The 21,349-nt window shown below is 47.7% G+C and overlaps 1 long non-coding RNA gene and 4 other non-coding genes across 6 annotated transcripts in view; 1 reads left to right on the top strand and 4 right to left on the bottom strand.

The window, feature by feature from the left end:
- The window catches only part of LOC134554570 (uncharacterized), a 31,113-nt gene extending 13,063 nt beyond the window's left edge, over window positions 1–18,050 (top strand). The window contains exons 2-4 of one of the 2 annotated variants that reach the window (XR_010081287.1): window positions 4,614–9,290; window positions 10,816–10,966; window positions 12,704–18,050. This is a non-coding gene — a long non-coding RNA (uncharacterized LOC134554570). Of the gene's footprint in view, window positions 1–4,613; window positions 10,967–12,703 lie in introns of both variants that reach the window. The other variant, XR_010081286.1, reaches the window with a different exon arrangement.
- TRNAF-GAA (transfer RNA phenylalanine (anticodon GAA)) lies at window positions 10,278–10,350 on the bottom strand. The gene has a single exon. It is a non-coding gene; the product is annotated as a tRNA-Phe (tRNA).
- TRNAF-GAA (transfer RNA phenylalanine (anticodon GAA)) lies at window positions 14,957–15,029 on the bottom strand. The gene has a single exon. It is a non-coding gene; the product is annotated as a tRNA-Phe (tRNA).
- Window positions 16,142–16,214, bottom strand: TRNAF-GAA (transfer RNA phenylalanine (anticodon GAA)). Its single transcript has one exon. It is a non-coding gene; the product is annotated as a tRNA-Phe (tRNA).
- Window positions 17,352–17,424, bottom strand: TRNAF-GAA (transfer RNA phenylalanine (anticodon GAA)). The gene has a single exon. It is a non-coding gene; the product is annotated as a tRNA-Phe (tRNA).
- Window positions 18,051–21,349: the final 3,299 nt, after the last annotated feature.

Here is a 21,349-nt window from a genome sequence, read left to right as displayed (position 1 = left end):
CCCTTCAAGTTGTGATTCTCTGCTTTTTGTTCTGGTGGTTTCTGCCTCTTTCTCTCGGTGCTGGCTGCTGCTGTCCTTCTCCCCCATCCTCGTGGAATTCCCTCTCCACCTCTGCTGCCAAGAGCTCGGGCAGGGATCGATCCCCAAGCACCCGCCCTGACCTCGCAGCATCTCACTGCCGGGGAGGTGAGAAACCTGCACGGAAAGAACAGAAAAATAAATATATGGAAACTCTCAGCAGGAGGGTAAATCTGTTACTGCAGAGAAGAAAGGAAAGGAAAGGAAAGGAAAGGAAAGGAAAGGAAAGGAAAGGAAAGGAAAGGAAAGGAAAGGAAAGGAAAGGAAAGGAAAGGAAAGGAAAGGAAAGGAAAGGAAAGGAAAGGAAAGGAAAGGAAAGGAAAAAAGGAAAGAAAGGGAGGAAGAAAGAAAGGAAGAGAAAAGAAAGAAAGGAAATAAAGGGAGGAAGGGAGAAAGAGAAAGAAAGAAAGACAGAAAGAGAGAGGAAGAGAGAGAGGAAGAGAGGAAGAGAGGAAGAGAGAAAGAAAGAGAGAAAGGAAGGAAGAAAGGAAGGAAGAAAGGAAGAAAGGAAGGAAGGAAGAAAGGAAGGAAGAAAGGAAGAAAGGAAGAAAGGAAGAAAGAAAGAAAGAAAGAAAGAAAGAAAGAAAGAAAGAAAGAAAGAAAGAAAGAAAGAAAGAAAGAAAGAAAGAAAGAAAGAAAGAAAGAAAGAAAGAAAGAAAGAAAGAAAGAAAGAAAGAAAGAAAGCCCTGGAAATTCAGATTTTCAAATTCACACAAAACAATAATTTGGTTTTGTGACAGTTTGCATTCCCACAGAGTGATTTTGCTTTTGCTTTCTTTTTCATTGAATCATAAAATGGTTTGGGTTGGAAGGGACCATAAATACCACATAATTCCAGCCCTCCTGCATGTCAGGGGCACCTTCCACTTGACCAGGTTGCTCGGAGCTACTTTAATATATGGGTTAATTGCACGTCTGCTTTGTCCCTTGTTCTGCCAATGGCTGGCTCGAGGAAAAGGCAATTCCCTTACCTGTGTCTCAGTTTCACCCCTCAGAAAACCGGGCAAAGTTCTCCAGAATCCTTGGGAAAGCACTCTGGGTGTTTCTGCCAGGGGGATCTCGCCGCGGCAGAGGCAGCACACGCAGACAAGGAAAGACACTTTCAGCCCTGCAGGTTAATTTTCTAAATTACACGGCAGCTACAAGATGAGGGGAAAGAGAGGATTATTATTTGCATGCCTTGGGAGCAATAATCCCGAGATTACTGCTGCAGGCACAAAGACATTGAGGGAGCTCTGGGAGCTGTGCTGGGAACACACGGCTCGTGTGGGGATGGGGAGGGAGCTCCCACTTTTGGGGGATGGAGCCCAGCCCTGCTCACATCAGGAGAAGGATCCATCCAGGCCATCCAGGCCCTCTGACACCAGACTGAGTTCAGCTTTGCCTTCTCCCATCCCCTCTGAGCAGCTCAGGTTGGCCCCCAACATTTCGGTGGCTGAAGGCTGAGTCGAGGTCTGAGGCAGCAAATATCCTGAATGATTTCGGAGGGATACTGGAAATGCCAAGGTTTTTACTGCTAAGGAGAAGTTTTGCCCCAGGGAGCCTCAGGAAGAATTCCAGGACCTGGGAACTGATCCTGCACCACCCAGAGGAGAGTCCAGCTGCTCCTAAGAGCTCAGCTTTCCCAAAATCTGAGTTTAGAGCTGTAAATCCATCCCTGCCTGCCTTTAGCAGTGGGAGTGGTCGGGATCTCTGGAAAAGCACAGTGTTAATTCAGCTGTGATGATGCTGCAGGTGACTTGTACAGAGCAAATATGACCTGGAGCTCCTCTGCTCTGGAGCCAGGCTGGGAGAGCTGGGAATGTCCAGCCTGGAGAAAGGAAGGCTCCAGGGAGAGCTCAGAGCCCTTCCAGTGCCTAAAGGGGCTCCAGGAGAGCTGGAGAGGGACTTGGGACAAGGGATGGAGGGACAGGACACAGGGAATGGCTTTAAATTGACAGAGGGCCAGGCTTGATTGGATATTGGGAAGAAATCCTTCCCTGTGAGGATGAGGAGGCCCTGGCACAGGTTGCCCAGAAAAGCTGTGGCACATCCCAGGACACATCCCTGGAAGTGTCCAAGGCCAGGTTGGACAGGGCTTGGAGCAACCTGGGATAGTGGAAGGTGTCCCTGCCCACAGCAGGGAGGTGGAACTGGATGATCTTTGAGGTTCCTTCCAACCCAAACCATTCCAGGACTCTATGATTTATTCTATATGAGCATCAGAAGGGTTCTTTCACTCAGGTCATCCAACAAAACCCCAGAAAAATTGGAGTCTGGATTTCTACCACTGTCTACACTGTGCCTTAAATGGGGTTTGGACATGTGCCATGCCAAAAAAACCCCAAAATTTCAAAAAAAAAATGAAATCCAAAAAGACAAACATTCAAAAGCAGCAACGGTCCAGGACTTCTCACCCTGAACACCAAACATTAAACCTGGAGAATAAAAAAATACTTTTTGGACCCAGCTCAGTTCCTCACAGGTACTAAAGTAAACAGACAAAAAAACCTTTAAAGGGTCTTGGCTTTACTATGTGTGGTTGATTAATTAAACACAATTAGAGTCATTAAAGGGGCTGTTAACTTTTGGGGGTTTGGGTTCTCCATTCTCTTAGGTTTGAATAGCAAAACCTAATTTTATTTGTGACTGCAGGCTGGAAGTGGAGGAACAAGAGAGAACGAGAGAACGTGAAGCACTGCTCATTCCAAGGGGAAGTAGGCTATTTAAATATGCAAATTGTGCTCAGAAAAGCAGAGAAAAATAGGATTGTGGAGCTTCCTGCTGCCACTTATTAGATATGGAGATTTTTATTCCCCTGCCCAGGGTGGGCTTCAGGCTGGGACAGGAGGAAAAACTCTTCTGGCAGCTTCTGGGAGCATCCAGGAGGTGACAGCCTGGAGAGAGTTTGAAATTCCATGCGGAAAGGTGGGTGGATTTCAGTTTGGTTCCTAGCAAGTATCTGCAGCACAGAAAACATCCTTGGCAAAACTCCTCAAATTCAGGAAAGTATTTAATGTAAAAAATATGAGGATCCAGTAGAGAAGAGGTTTTAATTACTCTACAGCATGTAAGGTTTTAAACTACACTTAGATCAGCATTTTAATCTCCTTGACTTGTGCCACGTGCGTTGGAAACTTCTCTTTTGCTTTGGAAATTTGATTTTGCCTTCTAATCCCTCATTCCAAGCAATTGGAAATGTTTAGGAGAAAGCTTGGCCTGCTGAATTGTTGGGGTTTTTCTTCCCATGGGGGGGGAAAAAAAAATTAGCAGATTTGGGTACACTTCAAGTCCCAGGCAAGCAGCAAAAGGATAAAAATAAGAATTAAAAGACACTAAGAGGAAATTAAAGAATGTCTTCATAATGAACCAGATCCCTGTCCACAGTCAGAAGATGCTGGGCAGGTGTCCCACCCCATTTTTGGATTTTGGTGGATTTGATTCCACATTCTCATTTCCTTCACCCTGACATAGGGAAACTCCCGGAGTCGTTTCGCATCAGAGCCTCTGCCTCCGGTGTTTTCATGCCAGCCTGGCTCCGTGGGTGATTCTCTGCTCCAGTTTTCAAGCAGAAGTTCTCACAAATTGATGGAGGAGGCTTTGGCACCTCCACAGGAGGAGCGAGAGGAGGAGAATTTTATGGAGGAGGAGGAGGAGAAGTGAAATGGGCTTCGGAAAACCATAAAATCTGCACAGAAAATGGCAGCAGCTTTTCTTTTCCTTTTTTTCCCTTGGAATGAACTTAATCAAGTGCTGGTTTTGAAGTCACTCCATTAAAGATCCTGAAGGGTGGCCATGGATTTGCTGGGCTGCCTGAGGGAAGCTGCAACACCTGGAAGCTTCCAAAAGTGGAGTTCAGACTTTCCTTCGGCTCCAGATTTGCCCTGCAAGCTCCCTGCTCTTGCAGCCAATCCTTTAAATAAAAACCAAGAGCAGATGCACATAAAACCAGGAGTAGAAGGCTTGAAAATCCACTGAGGGTTGGTTTTTTTCTTTCAGGCCAAGAATTTTCAGCTCTTAAGGTCTCAGATCATCACCTCTAACTTTAAACTTGGAGCCGAAGTTTCTAAGTTGAGCTGCTTTTCTTTCTCTCTTTTTTTTTTTTTTTTTCTTTTTTTTTTTTTTTTTGCCAGCCTCTCAATATAGACAGTAGATGTAAAACTCAGTGCTTTGCAATTTTAGTTCTTCTCTGCAGAAAAACCTGTTAGCTCAGGGTTTGGAATGGGCTGTCAGATTTCCCTAAAAAATAGAACAACACTTCTCAGCTGCCTGATCATTTTGGAGTAAAGGTGAGGCACAGAACCTCAGCCCAAGTTTATGGATGGCCTGTGGTCATCCATCAAAATGTCCAAGCCTTGGACAACTCTGGATATATCACAAAATCACAGGATATTTTGAGTTGGGAGGGACTCACAAGGATCAAGTCCAACCCTTCAGTGAATGGCCTGTACAGGGATTGTTGTCTTTGATGTTCTCAGCCTGGCTTAGAAGAGGCAATATAAAAATAGAAATAACGTAGAAAATAGAAATAATATAGAAAACCTTTTTCCTGCCAGCCCTATAGAGGTTCCTGCTTTGGAAACACAGTGACATGAGATGCTGGAACCTGGAGCTTGATTCAAGGACCTTCCTAAAGATGATTTTACAGAAAAGCAGAACCTGACAGCAAGAGAAAATATGTCCAGAAAAATGATTTATCAGCTTGTGCTGTGCTGATGGAGAATCCAAGTGGGGTTCTGAGTGACCTGGTCAAGTGGAAGTCTTCCCTGTCCATGGAGTGTTGGAATTGAATGACCTTTAAGGTGTTTTCTAACCCAAACTCTCATTCTGTGATTGTATGAATCAGGCCAGAGTGACCTTTGAGAGCCTCAGCTCAGGTGAGGGAAGTGAGCCATGACTTCCCACGTGGGTCAAAGGTCTTCCCTTGGAGGAGATGGAACATAAACTATTAAAAAAAAAAAAAAAAAAAAAAAGGAGAGAGAGAGATTAGATAGAAGATATCAGGAGAAGGAGCCCAAACCCCACAAACATCTGCAAATGTGCCTACAGCCATCTGCAACACAGATCCATCTGCATCAATCCTCCAGCAGTGCTGAAGGAATTTGTCCCGTTCCAGGGCTGCCAGCTGTCAAGATAAATTGTTAAAAGCCGGTCTCACACACTGCAGCAAATTAAACAGCGTTTGAAAATGTGAGGGAGAGACTTCCCAAGGAATATGCAAGAGATTCATTAATCCAAGTGAGCCCAACTTTCCAGAACACGTTGGTAAAGGTGTTGACACCTCTTTGACCCCTGTGTCCCCCTCACCTGCCCGCCTTTCACACACCCAGATCAGGGTCAGTCCAGAAGGTCCCTCTCGGAACTCAGCCATGGCATTTCACAGGATCCTCCTGGTCTCACCTCCTCCAGGGACAGCTTCTTTTCCCTTCCAGGTGAATTTTTCCCTCCCGGCTCCCTCTGGCAGGTGGGCAGGAGGCACAGACAGGGAGCAGGATGGGGCTCTGGAATGTGTTACCAGTTATTCCCACTCCTTGTTTGAAGGGTTCTGCTGTCACTGCCGGGAGCCACGAGATCCCTCCCGTGTCCATCCTCCCCAGGAATTCCATTGCTCTAGGGGATAGGAGAAGAATGGTTGGGATAGGCTGAAAAATGAGATTACTGATATTTTTCCCTCTCTGCCATGGCTTTTTATGAAACTGGGTGCTTGGAATCATGGAATTATTTAGGTTGGAAAAAACCTCTAGGATCACCGAGTCCAACCATCAGTGCAGCACTGCCAAGGTCACCACTAAACCATGTCCCCAAGTGCCACATCCTCACAGCTTTTAAACACCTTCAAGGATGGGGAATCCACCATGTCACAGACGACACGAAAAGAACTGCACGAGGACAGGCTGGTGAGCAAAGCAGGAAAAAGGGATGAGTTTATTTACAAAACTCAATTTTATACATTTCCTGTGGTGCCTGTGGATTGGAGGCTGGAATTCCACCTCTCAAACCACATTGGGCAAGCCAACTGTCAGTCAACTTTCTCCTCCTACCTAAAAATATGTAAACAATTAAAGAGCAAAACATGGCCATTGTTTGTAGTACAAAGTGCGATAAAGTAAAAATTCTGACTTCAATATGAAGAACAATACAGAAGGCTTAGAAAAGTCTTCAAAACCAAGGCAACATCATCCCTGTCCAGGGCTGCCTGTGCCAGCACTTGACAACTCTTATGGAGAATTTTTTCGTAATATCCAACCAAATTCTTCCCCTGGTGCAACTTGAGGCCGTTATCTCTCATCCCATCCCTCCTTACTTAGGAGAAGAGACCCATCCCCACCTGGCCCCATCCTCCTGTCATAGGGAGTTGTGGAGAGAAGGTCCCTCCTGAGCCTCCTTTTCTCCAGGCTGAGCCCCTTTCCCAGCTCCTTCAGCTGCTCCTGGCGCTCCAGACCCTTTCCCAGCTCCGTTCCCTTCCCTGGACACTCTCCAGACCCTCAAAGTCTTTCTTGTCATGAGGGACCCACAACTGAACCCAGGATTTGAGGTGCTGGGTACAGGGGGATGATCACTGCCCTGACCCTGCTGGCCACACTGTTCCTGATATAAGGATTTAATAATGATTTAAACTTTCATTTAATAATGATTTTAACTGGGATTTGAGGGAATGGGGGTCACCATGTGATACAGGCATGGAACAAAGAGGGCCTTCAATCAATTCAGCTTGCTGGAGATTGATTTAGGAATATCTTTTTCTTTTTCCTGCTTCTGTGTGATAGCCACCTCTCTTGCCAAAATGTTCAAGTGTCCACAACCAGAGGCAGAGCCCATGAACCCAAAGTTATCAAAATGATCAAGAAACTGGTTTAACATTTTTAGACAAAATCTTCACAGACAGGATTATCGATTTAATAACCAGGGCTATTAAACATGGTAGCACCACAGCAACAGATGTCTGAACACCTCTTGTTTTGGCAGCTGGGATAACCAAAATAAAGATTGTTCTATAGCTCTCTATATCAGAGTTCTGGGCTACAACCTCAAAATCAAAAGGTAATACAGTTTCAAAAGTAGGTTAAACCCTTAAACCCCAGGTGTTTCCCTGAATTTTGTGGCTCAGCTTTGCACAAAAAAAAAAAAAAAAAAAAAAAAAAAAAAAAAAAAAAAAAAAAAAAAAATCCACACTTAAAAACTAATGATGGAAGGAGAATGGGGAAGAGAAGGTTTTGATTCATCACACCTTCTTCATCCACTTTGTTACGTCTAATGAGACCTGAGCATCCTCAGAGGCATCAGCCATGGTGGCAACAGGGAGGGTTGTGCAGCAAAACAAACATTAGGGAAGGGAAGGTGGTTCCCAGCAACCACAGGGCAAAACCCTTTTCCTACAAGTCCCTACAAGCCTCTTCTGGCCTCTGCTGCTGTTTCTGGAGGACAGGAAAGAGCTCGTTGGGAGCTGCCCTATACTGGCTGGTATGAGCCTCGGAATTTTCACTTCCTTAAGCAGTTTAAACCCCTTCCTTACAATGCTGACTTCTGGCTCGACCACAAATCCCTCATCCTCATCCTTACAACCTCCAGATCCACACCATCAGCACTCAACCTGGCTAACCTTTGCCACGACAGGCAAAATATTCCGAGTTTTTTCTCATCTCCAGTAGCCTCTCCCTGTCCAGATGGATCCCAAAGTCCTTCCTGGCCATTTGAATTGTTCTGTATCGAAGGTGACCCAGGATTCTGAATCTCACGCCAGTCACCTGCTCTCCCACATGGTTTCCTCATTATTTACCTCATCTTGCAGTGTTCTCAGACGATCTGTCCTCTCCTTCCTAATCACCCCCTCCTCCCCATTTCCTCCCCACTCTGAGGTGAATCCACCTGAAAGTCCCCGGAGTTTCTTAGGAACAGCCTGCTGAGCACAGCTCCGTGACGCCGATGCCGGCATTGTGAGGGCTGTGTTTTCCTGGATAGCATGACTGTTCCTGAGTCTTGCAAATGAAAGGAATTAGAGAAACAGAGGACTCGAGAGGTGTATGAGTAATCCAGCATCATCCCTGGGGACACGTGCTGGGATAACACACAAAAACAAGCTGGGAACACAGAGTGCTTTCACCTGAGAGCTGGCTCTTCCCACTCTTCAGGAAGGGAAGTGTCAGTGCTGCAGCGAGAGAAACTGAGGCACGGGGGTTGGCAGAGATTCAGCTGGTTTGGTGGAGAGCCTAAGGCGAAGCTCTTCATGGTCTGTTTGGGTTGCAACTGCCTGAATTAGGCATTAAAGCTCAATTTATTTGCATAAGAGGAAGACAAGACCGTGAACTCTATCCTGGGGAAGCCGTGTGAGGAGCAGCTGAGGGCACTTGGTTTGTTCAGCTGGAGAAGAGGAGATGGAGGGGAGACCCCATCACAGTATAAATCTTCCTCTGGGAGGAAGAGGATGGGCAGACACTGAACTCTGCTCTGTGGGGACCTGTGATGGAAGCCGAGGGAATGGCCTGGAGCTGTGTCAGGGGAGGTTTAGGTTGGATTTCAGGAAAAGGTTCTTCCCCCAGAGGGTGTCTGGGCACTGGAACAGCTCCCACGGAATGGTCACAGCACCAGGACTGACAGCATTCATGGGGTGTATGGACAACGCTCTCGGGCACATGGTGGGATTGTTGGGGTGTCCTGTGCAGGGCCAGGAGTTGGAGTCTGATCCTTGGGGGTTCCAGCTCAGGTTATGCCGTGGTTCTGTTACTCTGTTATTCTGTGGTTCTGTGACCCACAGCAGTCGCGTGTTCCAGTGCATTTGGACCCCTCCACGATTACCCCCAGCTTGGCTCTCCCTCACCTCACCGCCCCCACCCGCACTAACATACAACATCCCAGTGAAGCCTCTCACACTTCCTACAGCCAGATGGCCAAAGTCTTGTCTTCACCTCGTCTTTGGGTTGCCCTGGAGCCTGGTTTGGGGCCACCTGGCCAAGGAACGAGCACCAAAATCACCCCACCACCCAAGGACGCCGCCACGGCGCCGCGTTCGTGCGGAGCTGGGATCCGTTCCGCCCACCGACTTCCCCACCTCCAAAGTCTGCAGCTCGGCGAGGGGAAGGAACATTCCATAGAAGGGAAGGAATCTCTGCCAGGAGCTGCAGAAGTGGGACACAGATGGTGCCTGAAACGAGAGCGGAAGTTTATCTGGGGGCTCTGCCCGTGACGTCGCGCTGCGGATCCTGCGGCAGATCACAGGCACTGGGATTTCAGAGCGGGTGAGGAGTTCAGTTTGGGGGAGTCTCTGTATGCTATTAGAGATATTAGTTTGACTGAAAAAAAATTTAAAAAAGGGAAAAAATGAAAAATAAAAAATAAAAAATAATAATTTAAGGATAGGAGTGTTTAAATTTGCTTTTGCTCATGTGTAGGTCTGGTTCTTCTGACAGCCTGATCTTGATCCCTTTGCTGGCTGGGTCAGCCAGGATGGTTGTGCAGATTGGCCAGGTGGACACTGCTGATGGAAAAACCTGAGGATGACACTGGCCTGGCTTTTCCCTGCCCTACACATAAAATTTTACCTTTGTCCTCTGCTTGCCGAGGAGTTGGAGGAGATTTCTGGACATCTTCTCGTGCAACTCTCTGCTGCAGCAGGGCCACCCAGAGCCAGTCCCCCAGGGCCACAGCCACGTGGCATTTTAAAAGTTCTCAGAATGGAAACTCCACAACCTCTCGGGGCAACCAATCCCTCTCATCCTCTCCTCATAAGAAGGGGGCTCCAGTCCTTTAATTACATTCATCTGGGTGTGTTCAGCCTCGAGAAGAGAAAACTGAGAGGGGACCCCATCTCTGTCTGTTCCTGCCTGCAGGGAGGGCTCTGAGCAGGGCCAGGCTCTGCTCTGTGGGGCCCAGCAATGGCACAGGAGGAACAGGCAGGGACTGATCCCAGGGAGTTCCACCTGGACATGAGGCAGAACTTCTTCCCTGAGCAGTGACCAAACCCTGAACAGAGACCAGGGCGGGTGTGGAGTGTCCCTCACTGGAGATATTCCAGAATTTGGACACAATCCTCTGCCTGTGCTCTGGGATGGCCCTGCTGGAGCAGGGAGGTGGCACCAGGTGACCCCACTGTGGTCCCTTCCAGCCTGACCCTTTCTGTGATTCTGTGATCGCCCTCCTGGCCCTTGGCTGGATCCTCCTGGCTGTCCAGGTCTCTCCTGCACTGCAGAGCCCAGCCCTGGGCACACAAAACTGCAGGAAAACTCTGCTGAAGCCCGGGGTTGAACCAGGGACCTTTAGATCTTCAGTCTAACGCTCTCCCAGCTGAGCTACTTCAGCTCTGCTCTGGCTCAGATTTTCCCAAAACCTGTTGAAATATGAGGATCTTTCAGCCTTTTCAGGCAGCCTTTGGTTTACTTGATCTTGAGAATCAAAGAATTGTTCCAGGGAACAGGATAGAGACAGACTGAGATCAAAAGATATGGTTCAAGACACATGAAAGTGTCCAAGGCCAGGTTGGATGGGGGTTGAAGAAACCTGGGACAGTGGAAAATGTCCCTGCCCATGCCAGGGATTGGAAAGAGATTATATTTAAGGTCCTCTCAGTCTGAAACATTCTGGGGTTCTGTGATAAAACACAGCTAAATCTGGAATTAAGCAGCTGCCCTGATCTGGGAACCAGCCAAGAGCAGTAGCATTGAACAGAATTTCCTGACACCCTTTCACAGAGCCCACGGAAGGATCTGGAATTATCCATAGAGCCTGGCTAATCTTTTCACATCAATCTGTCTTTCTCCACCTCAGGAATGGGAGCCAGGCATCTTCATGCAGTGATATGGGAGATGTTTGCCCAGCCCACCAACTCATCCTGCAAATAATTCGCTCCTGGGACAATCTCCCATCTTTCACCAGCTCCACATTCACATCTTCCCAAAATACATATGTGGAGTGCACAGTAAGTTTTTCATGTCTGCTAAAAATCTGGTAGAGAAAGGTGTCAGAAATATATTTAATCTGGGTTTGAATGTTCAGCTTGACAGCAGCTGATATTTCCTCACTGACATTTATTAGATAACAGTTCCTGATATCTCGTGCTCCCAAACTAGGCTATGGAGTCTCTTGAAACATCCAGACATCAGGATCATTCCCCAAGTGGGTTTTCCTTCTCCAAAACCACTTCCAGCACTGGATCCCAATGGTGATCCCACCCCGCTGGTCATGGGTGGCTGAGGGTCTCAGCATCTTTGTGCTTGTCAGGTGGAGAATTTTTGGACAGCTGAGCAGTGCTACAGAATTTCTGCTTCTTCACTTCTACATTTTCTCCTCCGTGTGACCTAAAACATTCCAGATCCAGCTTTTTAAAGCTCTGTGGTGCCAAAAAGAAAAAAAAAAAAAAAACAAACCAAAAAAACCCAGCAACCACAGACAACATAACCCCCAAAACAATTCCCAAAACCAATTCCATTTTGTGTCTGGTAGAGCTGGTGCTATGAGAGGAATCTAGAGCACTGTCCAGGAATTGGAGCCAGGCAGGGTAATTAGCCCTCAGCCCTGAAGTGGGAATGAGCCATCCTTTTCTATCCTGTTGAATGTCTCTCTCCTCTCCACCTGGACCTCAGGATCCACGAGAAGAAGGAATTTGGGTATTGACCCCAGCAAGTTTTTTCCTATTGTCCTTGAAAGAGGACGAGGAAAAAATCTTGCACTGCATCATCTGCAAGATCATCCCCAGACCAAGGCTGTGTGATCAGAGCAGGTTATTTTCAGAGGTTATTTTTATCTGCTGAAGGTTTTGAAAGGAGCAATTTCCTGAGCTCAGTGACTGTGGATCTTACAAGTACATCTTGGATCGGATTTTAGGAACAGAACACTCTTCCTGGTATATTTTTCCACACTTGGATGCTGAAGGAAAGTGAGAATTGCACAGCCAGATGATTTCTTAGCTGATTATTTTGGAGTTTATCCTACGTGTTTACTCGCATGTAAAGCTTTGCTTTGAAGGGTTTTTAATGTCTGGAGTGTGGACTGGCTCCAGGCTTAGTTTTTCTTCAAAGATTCTGTTTTTGAAGGCAAATCAAAACAGACTAATGTCTATTTTGAAACATCAGTGCCTGTAATTCTTTGAAATAGTTCTGGTTTGTTCTTCCCTGAAGAGCTGTGAGCTGTTTGGCATTACACATTGGCAGTGATGTTTTCCAAATTCCTGGAAGGCCAGGTGGACACATCCATGGAACAGGGAACAAAGACCACAAGAGAAGATCTGGCATGACATTTTTTTTCTGTAAAACACAGCAATTTTGAAAAGGTTCCTGGGGTGGGATTCATCTCACCTACTTCTCTGAGGCCAAAAGGGCAAATCTCTACAACTCACCCAATCATAATTTTTTGTTTGTTTGTTTGTGTTTTTTTGGGGTTTTTTTTGGTTTTTTGTTTGTTTGTTTGTTTGTTTTTTGTTTGTTTGTTTGTTTTATTTTTTTATTTTGGGGTTTTTTTTTTTGTTTGGAAAGGACCTTCAGGATCATTTAATTCATGCCAAGACCAGCCAGATTTTGTCTCTCTCTGGGATTTTCCAGAATCTGTATTAACCCCTGTGCAAAGATAGGTTGGATCCTATCAAAAGTTTCTCTCCAAATTTATTACAACTAATAACCCGCAGCACTTTCAGGTCTTCACAAATCTGATTCACTTGCAGCTGTTTCCGAATTTCTGGGGAGGGAGATCCACGCGTTTGGATCCAGGCTGGACGGAGCCAGAGCAGATGAAAGCCTTCCCAAGGCCAGTGGTGCCACCTAATGGGAAAATTCCCGGGGAATCCGCGTCTCGGAAGTTCGGTCCTTATCTGGAGTGTTGCTAGGTGACGTAGAGATGGAAATGAGGAGCTCTGACGTCAGTCCCTCTTTTCTGCTGCCTTACGACCATTCCTCTGTCAATCCATCCCCTTTTCCCAGGCATCCGAGCCACGGGCAGGAAAAAGCCCCGGGAAATTTGTTCTATTTCCTGCTTGAATCCAATCTCTGCAATCCCTGGAGCTCCTGAAGCGTTTTTGTCCTTGACACCCAGTCTGTATGCAGAGGAAATAATCCCAGATTTTGGGGTTATGGAGAGCCAAGCAGAAAACAAGATGGAACGAGGGGCTGCCATGGGAGAGATCAGGACCCTGAGGTTTTTCTTATTTGTAGATTTTTGCAAATGAGGGGCGAGACAACTTCTCTGCACTGCAACACCCACGCCCAGATCCATCTGGAACCACACTGTGGCTCTGCAAAAGAAGGAATAATATCTCAAATACCTCAAAAGTTCCCACCTGGCAGCCCCCCGCAGCCACTCCAAGTCATGGATAACCACGAGAGTGGGTGGGAATGGGCTGCCAAGCCTGTCCTGGTCTCCAGGGATTATTGTATTCCCCGACTGGGTTGTTTTCCCAGCACTTACACCCATTTTTCCACAACAGCGTCACTCACCACTGCTTCCCTGCCACCTCTACTTTTCAGAAATGTGTTACAGGGGGTAGAGCAGGTCTTTCTCAGGTCTCATCTCAGCTCTCCTGTTGATGAATCATGAGGTTTAATCTGTCTCAGGCAGGCTTTCTCTTTTTCCTTTTCTTTGAAATTCAAGTTATTTCCAAGATTCTTTCAATTTCTTTCTGCGATAAACATGTTTGCAAGGGCTCATAAGAAGAAAATTATGTAATGTGATGTCAAAGCCTTGTTTCTGCTCTTCTGGGGAGAGGGCAACAGTGAAGGGAGAAGAAGATCCAACCCCCCCTTCAGTGCCTCACTGACACAAAATGTCACTACTAAAGGCAAGAAGTGAGCTCAGAGAGCTCCTGTGCAATTCCATGGCTGGAGGAGGGGTTAACATTCAGGGCAAATGGGAGGAACCTTTAATTAAGCAGACTCAAATCATTAATTCTGGCAAGGAGCTGAGCTCTGCTGGTAGTGACGACTCTGCAGCTGTGGCTGGTGCTGCTCAACACCTGGAACACTGCCTGGCAGAGGTGGTCAGGCACCAGTGACGTCCTCAGAGGATCATAAAACCATGGAATGGTTTGGGTTGGAAGGGACCTCAAAGATCATCGAGTTCCAACACCCCTACTATGGGCAGGGACACCTTTCACTATCCCAGGGTGCTCCCAGCTCTGTCCAACCTGGCCTTGGACACTGCCAGGGATGGGGCAGCCACAGCTTCTCTGGACAGCCTGTGCCAGGCCTCACAACTCTCCCAGGGAAGAATTCCTTCCCTATATCCCATCTAACCCTGCCCCCTGTCAGTTTGAATCCATCCCTCTTCTCCTGACACTCCAGGCCCTTTTCCAAAGTCTCTCTCCAGTTCTTTTGGAGCCCCTTTAGGCACTGGAAGAGGCTCTGAGGTCTCCCTGGAGCCTTCCCTTCTCCAGGCTGAACAAACCCAGCCTTTCCTCATAGCAGAGGAGCTTTATTTCTCTAACAATCTTTGTGGTTTCCTCTGGACTGACTCCAGACTAAACAGCCCCCACATCAGTGGCTCAGCATTACCACCAATTTACAGAGCAGCCTGTGCCATAAGAGTGGGAACAATGTAAGGAACAAAAATCCCTTTATATCACAATTTTTGCTGAAGTACTGGAATTGCAAAACCCTGTCCCCCTTTCACAGGCTCAGACTGGTCGAGGTCTAAAGCCCTGCTCAAGCAGGACCTACAGCCCCTATGCCAGGATCACTTCCAGGTCCCTTGGGGATGTGTCTAAGGAGGGGAACTCCACACTCTCTCAAGGCCACCGCACCCAGCTCCTCATCCTTTCCCCACAGCAGAGATGCTCCAGTGCCCTCCAGTCCCCTCCAATCCCCTCCAGTGCCCTCCAGTCCCCTCCAGTGCTCCCGGCCCTTGGCTGGATCCCTCCTGGCTGTCCAGGTCTCTCCTGCACCACAGAGCCCAGCCCTGGGCACACAAAACTGCAGGAAAACTCTGCTGAAGCCCGGGGTTGAACCAGGGACCTTTAGATCTTCAGTCTAACGCTCTCCCAGCTGAGCTACTTCAGCCCTGATATTGGGGTTTGTTTCCCTATAAACAACAGGGGAACACACTGGAACACTTTAGCCTGGAAAATACAAATTTTAGGGAGAGGGGTTGCTTCAAGATCAGTTGTGATTGATGCTAAAAACCACTTTCATGGGTAAGGGGTTTTTCCTATTCCCAAAATCCAGTTCTGATTTCCTGCTAGGCCTGTGGGTCAACCTTTCCACTTCTCCTCAGGGAATTCTGTGGCATAGGACTGGGAACAGGCAGTGAAAGCAACAAAAATCCCTTTGTATCACAATTTTTGCTGAAGTACTGGAATTGTAAAACCCTGTCCCTCCTTCACAGGCTCAGAATGGTTGAGGTCCAAAGGGAACTCATGGAGGTCCCTGCTCCTGATGCCTTGGGAAGGCTGACCTGGAACAGAGACTGGATAAAGCTAGAGAGTAAAGCAGATATTTACTGAAAGGCCTTTAAGGATACAGCTTGGGCAGGACAAGAGCCTGGCCAGGGCTACACTCAAGGTGGGCCCCAAATGGTCATAAAATGGACAATCAGTCACGAGGTCTCCACTTTTATGAGTTTTGGTCCATGTGCATATTGGGGTTTAATTGTCCAATTACAGCTCCAAGTTGTGAAATCCCACCCTTCTTGTTTTCTCCCTTCAGTCCACCCTTGTTTGTGCTTTTGGGCCTGAAAGTTGTACTCGTTGTCCTTGGTCTCCAGCAGGAAAATGATTTGTTTTGTCTCCCTACTCTGTGAAGAGAGCTGAGTGACCCTGAATGTGAGGCCCACAACTGCACCCCTGGGCAGCACAGAATCGGAAAAACAGGAAAACTGAAACTTAAGGCATCACTCCAAAGCCCTGCTCAAGCAGAACCTACAGCCCCTTGCCAGGATCACTTCCAGGTCCCTCGGGGATGTGTCTAAGGAGGGGAACTCCACACCGCACCCAGCTCCTCACCCTTTCCCCACAGCAGAGATGCTCCAGTGCCCTCCAGTGCCCTCCAGTGCCCTCCAGTCCCCTCCAGTCTCCTCCAGTGCTGCTGGCCCTTGGCTGGATCCCTCCTGGCTGTCCAGGTCTCTCCTGCACTGCAGAGCCCAGCCCTGGGCACACAAAACTGCAGGAAAACTCTGCTGAAGCCCGGGGTTGAACCAGGGACCTTTAGATCTTCAGTCTAACGCTCTCCCAGCTGAGCTACTTCAGCCCTGATATTGGGGTTTGTTTCCCTATAAACAACAGGGGAACACACTGGAACACTTTAGCCTGGAAAATACAAATTTTAGGGAGAGGGGTTGCTTCAAGATCAGTTGTGATTGATGCTAAAAACCACTTTCATGGATAAGGGGTTTTTCCTATTCCCTAAATCCAGTTCTGATTTCCTGCTAGGCCTGTGGGTCAACCTTTCCACTTCTTCTCAGGGAATTCTCTGGCATAGGACTGGGAACAGGCAGTGAAAGCAACAAAAATCCCTTTGTATCACAATTTTTGCTGAAGTACTGGAATTGTAAAACCCTCTCCCTCCTTCACAGGCTCAGAATGGTTGAGGTCCAAAGGGAACTCATGGAGATCCCTGCTCCTGATGCTTTGGGAAGGCTGACCTGGAACAGAGACTGGATAAAGCTGGAGAGTAAAGCAGATATTTACTGAAAGGCCTTTAAGGGTACACCTTGGGCAGGACAAGAGCCTGGCCAGGGCTACACCCAAGGTGGGTCCAAAATGGTCACAAAATGGACAATCAGTCACGAGGTCTCCACTTTTATGAGTTTTGGTCCATTTGCATATTGGGGTTTAATTGTCCAATTACAGCTCCAAGTTGTGAAATCCCACCCTTCTTGTTTTCTCCCTTCAGCCCACCCTTGTTTGTGCTTTTGGGCCTGAAAGTTGTACTCGTTGTCCCTGGTCTGCAGCAGGAAAAGGATTTGTTTTGTCTCCCTGCTCTGTGAAGAGAGCTGAGTGACACTGAATGTGAGGCTCAGAACTGCACCCCTGGGCAGCACAGAATCGGAAAAACAGGAAAGATAAAACTTAAGGCATCACTCCAAAGCCCTGCTCAAGCAGGACCTACAGCCCCTTGCCCAGGATCACTTCCAGGTCCCTCGGGGATGTGTCTAAGGAGGGGAACTCCACACTCTCTCAAGGCCACTGCACCCAGCTCCTCATCCTTTCCCCACAGCAGAGATGCTCCAGTGCCCTCCAGTGCCCTCCAGTGCCCTCCAGTCCCCTCCAGTGCCCTCCAGTCTCCTCCAGTGCTGCTGGCCCTTGGCTGGATCCCTCCTGGCTGTCCAGGTCTCTCCTGCACTGCAGAGCCCAGCCCTGGGCACACAAAACTGCAGGAAAACTCTGCTGAAGCCCGGGGTTGAACCAGGGACCTTTAGATCTTCAGTCTAACGCTCTCCCAGCTGAGCTACTTCAGCTCTGCTCTGGCTCCAGTTTGTCCCAAAATCTGTTGGAACACGATGAGATTCCAGACTTTCTCCATTCAAACCAGTTTGCCCAACACTCCTCCGAGAAGAACCATGGAATGGTTGGGGTTGGAAGTGACTTTTTACCTCATTTCTTGAAGCAGGGACACCTCCCACTGTCCCAGCTTTATCCAAGCCCCATCCAGCTTGGCCTTGGACACTTCCAGGGATGGGGCAGCCACAGTTTCTCTGGGCAACCCATTCCAGTGTTGGAATGCTGTGACTGACCACACAACAAAACAAGAGAGAACAAATCTCAGGAAAACCCAGGCCAGGAGCAGCCTCTCCCCACAAATGAGAGGTTTCCCTATTGGAGCATCAGCTGGGAAGCCAACATGGAAAACAGACTGGAAAACTTTTCAGTTCTCTTGGACTATTAAGTCATACATTGCACCAAAATGTGCAGTTTTTTAACTGCACTTAAATCACTCTAAACTACATCAATTGCCTCCAATCATCCCTCTTCTTTCCAAATGCTGGCACTTTTTTTGTTTCAGAACACTGCAATCCTGCCATCTTCTATGTAATTATATAACATATGTAGTTCATTGCTGCCTTTCCAATAAATAAGTCTTATGCTCCCCAGTATGCATCCAGTAACACCTCATTTTCCCCGTCTTCAACACTTTTAAAAAGAAAGGCATTTAGAGATGATTGGGGGGTAAATTTGTGCTTAAATGTAAAGGGTTTGGGATCAAAAAATAAGAGAAATTTGCCCACCTAAATGCTCTAAATGTTATTGTTTAACAACTTGACTTTTAATCCAAGTCTCCAAAACTGCAAAGAACAAGGAGTGTGTTGTTTGGTTGTGCTGCTGCTTGGGAATACAGCTCCATTTCCTGAGCATTCCCGAGCATTCCTTGTGCCAGGGATTTCAGAGGGAACCTGGGGAGGGTCCTCATCCAAAGCACTCCAAAATCTGTGTGTAGAGTGAGGATAAATCTGGGATTGCAGGCAATGGACACCTCCAAGAGGTGACACCCCCTGGCTTCCCTCAGCTCAGAAGAGAAAGCAGAGAAACCACAAGGTTTCCCTAAGTTTACACCAGGATCCTGCAAGGCTCCAGGACATGTGGAGATGGAGGAAAAAGCTGGAGCATCTTTAGCTCCCTTGAGAGCTCCTCCTGCAGCTGAAGGTCCTCAGTTCACTCCTGTGCTTCATTCCAATGCAAGGAGCATCCAACCTGAGAAACAAGCATGGAATGGTTTGGGTTGGAAAGGACCTCAAAGATCACCTCATTCCCACCCCCTGCCATGGCAGGAACACCTTCCACCATCCCAGGCTGCTCCAAGCTCCATCCAACCTGGCCTTGGACACTGCCAGGGATGTGGCAGCCACAGCTTCTCTGGACAACCTGTGCCAGGGTTTCATCACCCTGACAGGGAAGAATTCCTTCCTAATACCCAATCCTACTCTCAGTTTGAAGCTCTGTCCTGTCCCTCCATGCTCTAGTAAATAATTCCTCTCTTTATTCCCTGTTCAGCTTCTTCAGGTACTGGAAGGCCACAATTAGGTCACCCCAAGCCTTCTTTTGTTCCAAACAATCCCATTTCCCCCAGCCTTCCCTCACAGCAGAGCTGCTCCACCCCTCTGATCACCTTGGTGCCTCCTCTGGACTCTCTCCAACAGCTCCAGATCCTTCCTGTGCTGGGGACCCCAGAGCTGGAGGCAGCACTCAGGAATTTGAGTGCCCATTAGATCTGGCTGCATCAAGAGTGGGATCCAAAGCTTTATGCAGTCTTAAGTCTGGGTGAATGACTGAGCTTCATTCTTTGTCCATAAAAAAAAAACCAAAAAAACCCCAGGTAATCTCTAACAAGGAGAAAATCCTGGGTGTGAGAGGTGGAAAAGGATTATGGCCCATGGCAAGGAAATGTGTGGAGGATGGGAGGTTCTGCATTTTCCTGGCTATCACAGCTCTGGTCCAATCCTGACGTGCAGCTGTGTCTCAGCACTGGGAATTGTGTTTCAAACCTGAGGAAACTCCTCCAGGTGCTCACCCCTTTCACATGTGGGGTATGTGCTGCAACTTCCCGTGGTTTCTCCTCCAAAATTCCACTCCTGCTCACGGCTAAGCCCCAGCTGTGAATTTGGCAGCAGCTGCCGTGCACAATGAGCATTCCTGGGTAGACAGACATTCCCTGCCAAGATCTGAGTGCCAGCTGGAGGGGCTTGCACAGGACTTGTGGGGAAAGGGGAAGCATGAGCCTCCAAATCTGTTTGGAAGTCAGGCAGGTAACACCAGACTGTTGGGAGGTTTCCATTTAGGATCCAGGTCTGAAAATCTCTCCAGGCTAAGCCAGCCTACTCCTATAAAAGTTTGCTGCTGGAGACATGTGAGATGTAAATTGGATTTTGCTCTTGGAGTTAGACAAGAGATGAGGTTCAAGTCCTCAGGCTGTCTGAGAACTTTCAGTACCTGCTCACCAGCTGTCCTGGAGACCCTACTGTGGCCTTCAGTACCTAAAAGGGGATGCAGGAAAGATGGAAAGGGGCTTTTTGCAGTGGCAAACAGTGACAGGACAAGGGGAGATGACTTTAAGGTGAGAGAAGGCAGATTTAGCTGGGGTATGAGGAAGAAATTCTTCCCTGTGAGGGTGGGGAGGCCCTGGCACAGGCTGCTGCTGTGGCAGCCTCATCCCTGGACGTGTTCAAGGCCAAGCTGGACAGGGCTTGGGACAACCTGGTCTAGTGAAAGGTGTCCCAGCCCATGGCAGGAGAATTAAAACAGGTTGATCTTTAAAGTCCTTTCCAAGCAAAACCATTTTATGGCATTCCCAGAGAACACAGAACAGGATCAAGGCCTGCAAACAACACAAGCCTGGTGGAGCAAAAACCCTGAGTGGATCCATTTTGGCATCTGAAATATGGGAATGATTGGACTTTTCTTTGACTCGGGTGTTAGAAGGGCACTGCCTTAAAGCCAGAAACATCCAGAAGCCGTAAACAAGATAATGGCATCAATAACCCAGCCCCGAGTCATGCAATTGATTCTCCACGGATAATGCATCCAGCGGGAAATGGACCTGAGTGACACCAAGTTTGATGGGAAGATTGACAGCTCTGAGGCACAGAAACATTGACCTGAAGGGACTTTTGGGAGCTTATCTGGGTCCTGTGTGGCAGGAATGACATTGGTGTGCAGGATCAAACATCCAGCCAGGATCTGGAGGGCAAGGAAGCCTCATTTTCCCCCCTTCCCCATATATTTCTCAAGTTAACAGGTGCCAATAAACCCTCTGGACAGTAAAATAACAGTGACATCTCCCCTCCCTGCCCAAAATAAGATTTTCCTCTCCCATTCTCCATTTTCCAGCTTCTCCTGCCGGCGCCAAACTTTCACCCTGGATCAGGAGAGGAAGAAAATAAAAAAATAATTAAAATAAATAAATAAATAAATTAAATAAAATTTTAAAAAATAAAATAAAATAAAATAAAATAAAATAAAATAAAATAAAATAAAATAAATGAAATGAAATGAAATGAAATGAAATGAAATGAAATGAAATAAAATAAAATAAAATAAATTAAAATAAAATAAAAATAACAACAAAAAAACCCCCACTAATGTTCCAGCCACAAAATGCTGCACTCTGGCTTTCAAACCCGTGGTTCCCCCCAGGTGGGAAATGACAGCGAGCAGAGCCGGTAAACAGAAAATAGCAGAGCGACTCCCACCCTCGGAACGCTGCTGCCTCTCCCTCGGAAGGCAGCGCAGGGATGAGTCAGAGCTGAGAGCATCCCTCTCTCCCGGCGGGGCCGGGGCTCTGCCTGGCCCACCTGCCTGCCCCCGCCGAGGAGGAGGAGGAGGCTGCAGCCCCCCGGGCACCGCTGTGAGTCAGGAGACCCTGCCGAGTCACAAATGTCCCCGGGGAGG

This window comes from Prinia subflava, chromosome 1 (assembly GCF_021018805.1).
Source record: "Prinia subflava isolate CZ2003 ecotype Zambia chromosome 1, Cam_Psub_1.2, whole genome shotgun sequence".
Lineage (NCBI taxonomy): Eukaryota > Metazoa > Chordata > Aves > Passeriformes > Cisticolidae > Prinia > Prinia subflava.
Note: the sequence above shows the minus strand (reverse complement) of the source record. Positions and strands in the feature narration are given on the sequence as shown.